Raw genomic sequence first — 7,439 nt, 5'->3', positions numbered from 1 at the left:
ATCATCTAATCGATCTGACCAATCTCTACGATCAGGCCTAATAGTCTTTTGCAGGATGTTCTTAATCTCCCTATTGGATACTTCAACTTGGCCACTTGTTTGCAGATGGTATGGTGTAGCTATCTTATGTGTGATCCCATACTTTCGCAGCAAAGTTTGAAAATTATGGTTTGTGAAGTGGGTACCTCCGTCGCTAATGATAGCACGTGGAAATCCGAATCTAGAAAAGATATTCCTTTGAACAAATTTTATGACTACTTTGTGATCATTGGTTCGTGTTGCTATTGCCTCAATCCATTTAGAAACATAGTCGACGGCCACCAAAATATATTCAAAACCATTGGAGGGTGGAAAAGGTCCCATAAAATCAATTTCCCAAATATCAAAAATTTCAACTACCAAGATGGGATTCAAAGGCATCATGTTTTTCCTTGAAATATTTCCTAACGCTTGACATTTGAGACATTCCTGGCTAAAATAATAAGCATCCTTAAACAATGTGGTCCAATAAAATCCACTTTGCAATACTTTAGCCATAGTTTTTCATCCAAAAAAATGTCCTCCACAAGCAAGAGTATGACAAAATTTTAAGCTACTCCATTGTTCAGTCTCAGGAACACATCTACAAATGATCTGATCAGCACAAATTCGAAAAACCTCAGGATCTTCCCAAAGATAATACTTGATTTGAGCAAAAAATCGATCCTTTTCATTTTTAAACCAACCATCAGGAATTTGTCTAACTGCTAAGTAATTCACAATATCTGCAAACCAAGGAGCCTTTGTATGTGAAACTACTAGAAGTTGTTCATCTGGAAAAGATTCTTCAATTGATGCAGGTTCACAATCTTTAACTAAGATCCTTGATAGGTGGTCTGCTACAACATTTTCAGATCCCTTCTTATCTCAAATTTCAATATCAAACTCTTGTAGCAGTAAAATCCATCTAATCAATCATGGTTTGGCATTTTTCTTTGAGAGTAGATATCTCAAAGCCGTATGATCTGAATAAATCACGATTTTTGATCCTAACAGGTATGATCGAAACTTTTTCAAGGCAAATACTACAGCTAATAACTCTTTCTCGGTTGTGGTATAATTCATCTGAGCTTCATTTAGAGTTTTACTAGCATAGTAAATTACTACAGGATATTTGTTTACCCTTTGGCCCAAGACAGCTCCTATGGCAAAATCAGAAGCATCGCACATGATCTCAAAAGGTAGTGACCAGTCTGGTGATTGGATGATTGGAGCTTTGGTCACAGCTTCTTTCAGAAATTTATAAGCTTTAAGGCATTCTTCATTAAAGTTAAAGGGGACATCCTTTGCAAGCAAATTACATAGAGAGCGGGATGTTTTAGAAAAGTCTTTGATGAAACGATGGTAAAATCCTACATGACCAAGGAAAGATCGAATTTGTTTGACAGAAGTTGGTGGAGGAAGTTTAGAAATCAGTTCAACCTTTGCTCTATCAACCTCAATCCCTCTCTTGGAAATAATATGCCCTAATACGATTCCCTCTTTAACCATGAAATGGCTCTTCTCCCAACTTAAAACTAAATTGGCCTCAATGCATCGTTTTAATATTTTCTCCAAATTATTGAGGCAACTTTCGAAAGATTCCCCAAAGACTGAAAAATCACCCATGAATATCTCTAGAAAATCTCCTACCATGGCTGAAAATATTGACATCATGCACCTTTGAAAAGTTGCGGGTGCATTACATAATCCAAAAGGCATTCTACGGAAAGCAAAGGTTCCATAGGGACATGTGAAGGTGGTCTTTCCTTGATCTCCTGGATAGATTGCTATCTGATTATATCCTGAGTATCCATCTAAAAACCAAAAATATTATTGGACAGCTAATCTCTCTAAGATTTGATCAATAAAGGGTAAGGGAAAATGATCCTTACGGGTGGCTGCATTAAGTTTTCTATAATCTATGCAGACATGCCACCCAGTAGAAAGTCATGTTTGTACAAGTTCTCCATGGTCAGTACGGACAACCATGAGTCCAGATTTCTTTGGAATGACTTGAGTGGGACTCACCTAGTGGCTGTCAGAAATAGGATAAATGATACCAGCATCTAATCATTTAATTACTTCCTTTTTAACTACATCTTGCATATTCGGGTTGAGCCGTCTTTGCATTTCTCAGATGGGTTTGGCATTATCCTCTGTGTAAATATGGTGCATGCATATTGATGGACTGATACCTTTTAAATCAGCAACAGTCCAACCTATGGCCTCTCTATGTGCTTTTAATACATTTAACAATTGGTCCTCCTGTTCATGGGTTAGGTCAGAGGCAATGATTATTGGTAGAGTTTTCTCAGGTCCTAAGAATGCATACTTGAGTGATTCAAGCAAAAGTTTCAGTTCAAGTTGTGGTGGGGTCTGGATTGAAGGACGTAGTGGTTCTGATTTTAACTTAGGTAAAGGCTCAATTTTCATTGACCAAGATAGTGATTGTGCTAAATGAGGTGAATCAAGCAAAGCATTCACCTCCTGATCTTGGATTTCGTCATTGAATTCATCCTGAATATCATCTTCTTTCAAATCTAAGGAGAAATCAGTTTCAACTATCTCATCTATCAGATCAATTAATGAACAGCTTTCCTCCTTTTGAGCATACTTCGAGGCATTAAAAATATTGATTCTCACCTTTTGATCTCCAAAAGAAATATCCATAGCTCCTGTTTTACAATTAATATTGGCATTGGCAGTGGCTAGGAATGGGCGACCTAAAATTATAGGATTTTGATTCAGCTCTTGGGATGGTTCCATATCAAGTATGAGGAAGTCTACTGGAAAATAACATGTATTGACTTTAACTATAACATCCTCAATTAGACCACGTGGAGTCTTGACAGATCTATCAGCTAGTTATAAAATAACCGATGTGGGTTTCGGTTCTCCTATCTCAAATTTTTCATAGACCGAGGTTGGAAGTAGGTTGACACTAGCTCCTAAGTCTAACAAAGCTCGGTCAAAGGTGATGTCTCCTATAACACATGAAATCAAAGGAGCACCAGGATCTTTCATTTTCTAAGGTAATGGATTTAACAAGACTGCACTAACATCCTTAGATAACATGATTCTCTTTATTGTTCGTGGTTCATGCTTTTGGGTGCAAAGTTTCTTAAGAAATTTAGCACAGGCTGGGACATGTTGAATTGCATTGAAGAGGGGTAGATTAATGTGAACTTGTTTAAACAATTCCATCAGTTTCTCGTTGCTTGCTCCTTGCTTTTTACGGGACGAACCAGCTTCTAAGGCTGAAGAAAATGAAACTTTTGGTCTATATGTCTCGGGTAACTCATCTGCTTTTTTTTTTCTGTGTCTTTTCTGCTTAGATCAGTAGCAATTTCTGGTTTTGGTTCATCTATCGGGTTAGTCTCAGTTCTAATCTGTTCTTCCAAATTTTTATTTGGGCTAGCATCAATACTAGCTTTACTCACCTGATCTTGATATGGGTTCTTAAGAATCCTACCACTTCTAAGTTCAGTAATTGCTTTGGCATTTTCAAATTAAGGATTCTTAGATGGGACAGTGGATTGATGATTAGGTCCAGGTGGTTGATGAGTGGATGGGTTGTTCCTAGGATTTGGTACTGGTTGGCTTGGGAGTTGACCTGTTTCTCTCCTCATGGTAGACTCAGCTAATTATCCTATTTGTATTTCTAGCCTAGCGATAGATTGTTGTTGGGTCATGATCAATTGTTGTAGTTGGTTTAATCTATCATCAGCTAGATTAGTCTATTGAGGAGGTGGGTATGATGGCTGATTTTGATATGCTGGCTGGATAGATTGACTGGGCTGACCTCTATTGTAGGCATAATTTTGATATGGAGGCCTACTCTGAAAATTTTGCACAGGAGGAATTTGGGTCTGAGCCTGAGTCTATTGGGGTCTCCAAGAAAAATTAGAGTGGTTCCTCCAGCCTGAATTGTATGTGTTAGAGAATGGATCATTGATAGGTTTAGAGTAACCTTGAGCAGCTTGAACTTGTTCTTGAATGAAAGGTGGAAACTGTGTAGCCGTGGGACATTCGCTCACATGATGGGCTGGGCTAGCACAGATAGAACAAATCTCCTGATAATTAGGTGGTGGTGTGTATTGTACAGGAGATTGTTGACCTAATGCTATGAACTGATCAAATTTCTGGGCAAGAAGGTCGACTTTATCTAATCTTTGGGTTATTAGGTTCAGATCGATCTTAGGACTAGAGTCTGTTTGCTTGATCTCAAAAATTTCTGCCCGCTTTTGGTGAGGAATTGATCTTTCGTAGGAGGATAATGAAGCATGATTGATTGAATTTTCTCTCAAAGTTTCAAATAAAGTGTAGGCTTCATCCTCACTTTTACTCATGAATGCACCCCCACAAGATGCATCTACCATCTATCTGTATTGGTCACCTAAATCCTCATAAAAAGCTTGAACAATTTACCACTTAGATAGACCATGGTGTGGGCATTTTTTAAGAAGTTCCTTAAGTCTCTCCCATGATTCATGAATTTGTTCTCCTGGAAGCTGAGCAAATCCAGTGATGGCTCACCTCATGGTGTTGGTTCGACCTATGGGATAGAATTTCTTAAGAAACTCATGCTGCATTTCAGGCCAAGTTCGGATTGGTCTCCCTATTGTGCCAAGCCAGTACTTGGCTTTGTCTTTAAGTGAGAAGGGGAATAAGGTCAATCTAAGTGTATCATCAGTAAAATTTTGAATTTTCATCATGGAATAAATTTCTAAGAACTCATCCAGATGCTTGTAAGGATCTTCATTAGTATTCCCATAGAAAGATAGAAGCATCTGGATTGTGGTCGACTTGATCTCATAGTGGCTTGCAGGGATATCAGGTAAGTGGATACAAGTCGATGGGTTATAAGTGGAAGGAATAAAATATTCCTTCATCTACCTAGGTGGTTCTCTAGGATCTCCAGCCATCTGATTTTCAGGTTTAATATGAATCAACCGTTCAATCTCAGGATTGGGTTTAACTAGGTCAGGATAGAGAGATCTCTACCTTGCATATACCAGTGCAAATCCTAATGTATGATTCAAGTTTTTTTTTTGTAGGAAAATAGAAAAAGAAGAGAAAAGAAAGAAAGAGCTCTAGACCTAGATACGTAAGGTGAGAAGAATTAGTTATGGTTAAGTGTTAATTGCAATCAAGTTAGCAAATAGTTAAACCTAGACACCTACGAATTTTTTAGACCTAACAGTTCGATGTAGAGTGGTTTAGCTCAAATGCAAATTGGGTTTGTTCTCACTTTCTTCAACTAGCCAGGTAAGAGGTGGGATCGTGGGGGTCCCCCCGTTGCTTGCCTTAGACACCAATTGAATTGGTCAGGTAAGCTAACAGAATCAATTAAATAACCAGGAGTTCACTTAGGCAGAGCCTTTGTAACCTCTAGCCTTAGACACCAGTTTCAGGGGTGAGTTCGAACTTACTTTGCACTTGACTTCACCACATTACTCAAAACTAAACTCGATTAATACTAGGGGCCAATGTCTACTTGATTTTAGTTAGGCTAGGGTTAATGTGGAATACTGGTTGGTTGTTTTTGGTCCAAGAAAGGATGATGAAATTCCTACCTTATCTTGTTATGGGTTTTGTCCTTAAATTGATTTGAGATGAATATGCACAACCAATTTCAAACAAGGGGTTCTATGCAACTAAATTAGATGCATGAAACTAATAAAACTTGAAAGCTTACCTTATCTCCAGCGATCACCAAAAAAAAATCTACAATGATGAATGCTCCTAAAATTAAGTTTCTACTCTTGTCATGCAATTTTTATTAGGTTTATGTGGATGAATTTTAAGTTAATTAAAGAAAATAGTAATTAATACTAAAAAGAATTAGTTAAAGCTAGGGTTAGGATTGATCTCACCAAGCAAAATTGAAAGCTTTCTATCTCTTTTTTGAATTTTTTTTTTGAATTTTTTTTCTACATAAAGATAAAAAAATAGAAAAGTTAGTAAGTTAAATTTACAAAAAAATCAAAAAAATCAAACATTAAAATTATTGCCTTCTCCGACAATAGTGCCAAAAATTGATGCGATCAAGATGCTGTCGTTAGGACACCGTGATTATCAATCAAATTTTGACTTCAATAAAAATTAAAAATATATAGAAAGTAGTGAGTTGGGTCGAATCCATAGAAAAAGTAGGATTTTGATTTGAAATCTTTGATTTTATAAAAAAAATAAAAATTTGGAGAAAGCAATTTAAGTCGGAAAATAAAAATTAAAAGTGCAAAAAATAAATCAGATACTAAGATCTACTAACTAGATTCTAGCATCTACTTGCAATAAAAATAAATAATGAAAATTTAAAAAGCATAAAAATAGATTGGTACTAAGATCTACTAATTAGATCCTAGTATCTACGTGCAAAAAATAAAAGACAAAAATTTAAAGTACAGAAAAATAAATTTTGCATTAATTAAAATTGAAATTCAAGTACAAAGAATTTAAAAAAAATAATAAAATAAAATAAAAATAAAATTATAACAAAGATCTGAAGTTGATCAGCCAAGCCTCATCGAAAAGATGGTTGATGACCTCTCCATCTTCCATCATACTCCGTAGAGTGAACCGGCTTTTCTTCTTCTTTTTCTTGGGTCCCTAAAGCTATTTTATTTTTTTTTTTAATTTTTTTCTATACTTTCTACTCAATTTTTCTGCTCTCCAAAGCTTATTCTCGGACCCCCTATTTATAGATAAATTTTTCATAATTTTTTGGTAGGAAAAGGAGTCCTAAAACCCTTAGAAATCATATTAATCTTCTTAGGAATATTTCTGGCCATTGGATGGAGTTTGAACAGCTCAAATCTGATCAAAAATCATAGTTTTAATCCTTATCAGGGTCGGATCAAATGTCAGTCATTGGATCTGGGTTCTGATGAAGTTCTGACCATCGGATCATGCAAAAGAGTCCTATTCAATGTCAGAAATGATAACAGTCATTGGATCGCATGATGGATTACTTCTAGACTGTCGGATCGCGCAAAAGAATCCTATTCAAAGTCGGCAACGAGTCTGAATCGTCGGATCTGGGTCTGATTGAATCTCAACCATTGTATCGTGCCCAGATCTTTCTCTCACTATGAACCATGCCTGTGGACCACGTAACTATTCCTGTGGACCGCATCCTGGCTCTGTGGACCGACCGACTGGTCCACCGTGCATCGAAGGTAATATTTTTTTATTTTTAAAGGTATTTTAGCTCTATTTTTGCTCTGATTTTCACCTAAAAAATTGAAAAAAATAGGCATTAAATTTCTCAAAAATTTTTCTTCATTTTGGTGCTTAAATTTTTCAATTAAATTAACATCAAATTTTTTATAAATATATCTAATTTTATTTTTTTTTCAAAATCACTTATGTTTTAAGAAATTAGGGTTTTTAAGAAGATGTTAGCACCATAAATT

At 36.1% G+C, this 7,439-nt stretch overlaps 1 non-coding gene across 1 annotated transcript; it reads left to right on the top strand.

The window, feature by feature from the left end:
* Positions 1 to 4,458: 4,458 nt before the first annotated feature.
* On the top strand, positions 4,459 to 4,567 carry LOC140852985 (small nucleolar RNA R71). Its single transcript, XR_012136062.1, has one exon. It is a non-coding gene; the product is annotated as a small nucleolar RNA R71 (small nucleolar RNA).
* The last annotated feature ends 2,872 nt before the right edge of the window (positions 4,568 to 7,439 follow it).

This window comes from Elaeis guineensis, chromosome 12, assembly GCF_000442705.2.
Source record: "Elaeis guineensis isolate ETL-2024a chromosome 12, EG11, whole genome shotgun sequence".
NCBI lineage: Eukaryota > Viridiplantae > Streptophyta > Magnoliopsida > Arecales > Arecaceae > Elaeis > Elaeis guineensis.
The sequence above is the reverse complement of the archived record's forward strand: the minus strand, read 5'-3'. Positions and strand labels throughout refer to the sequence as shown.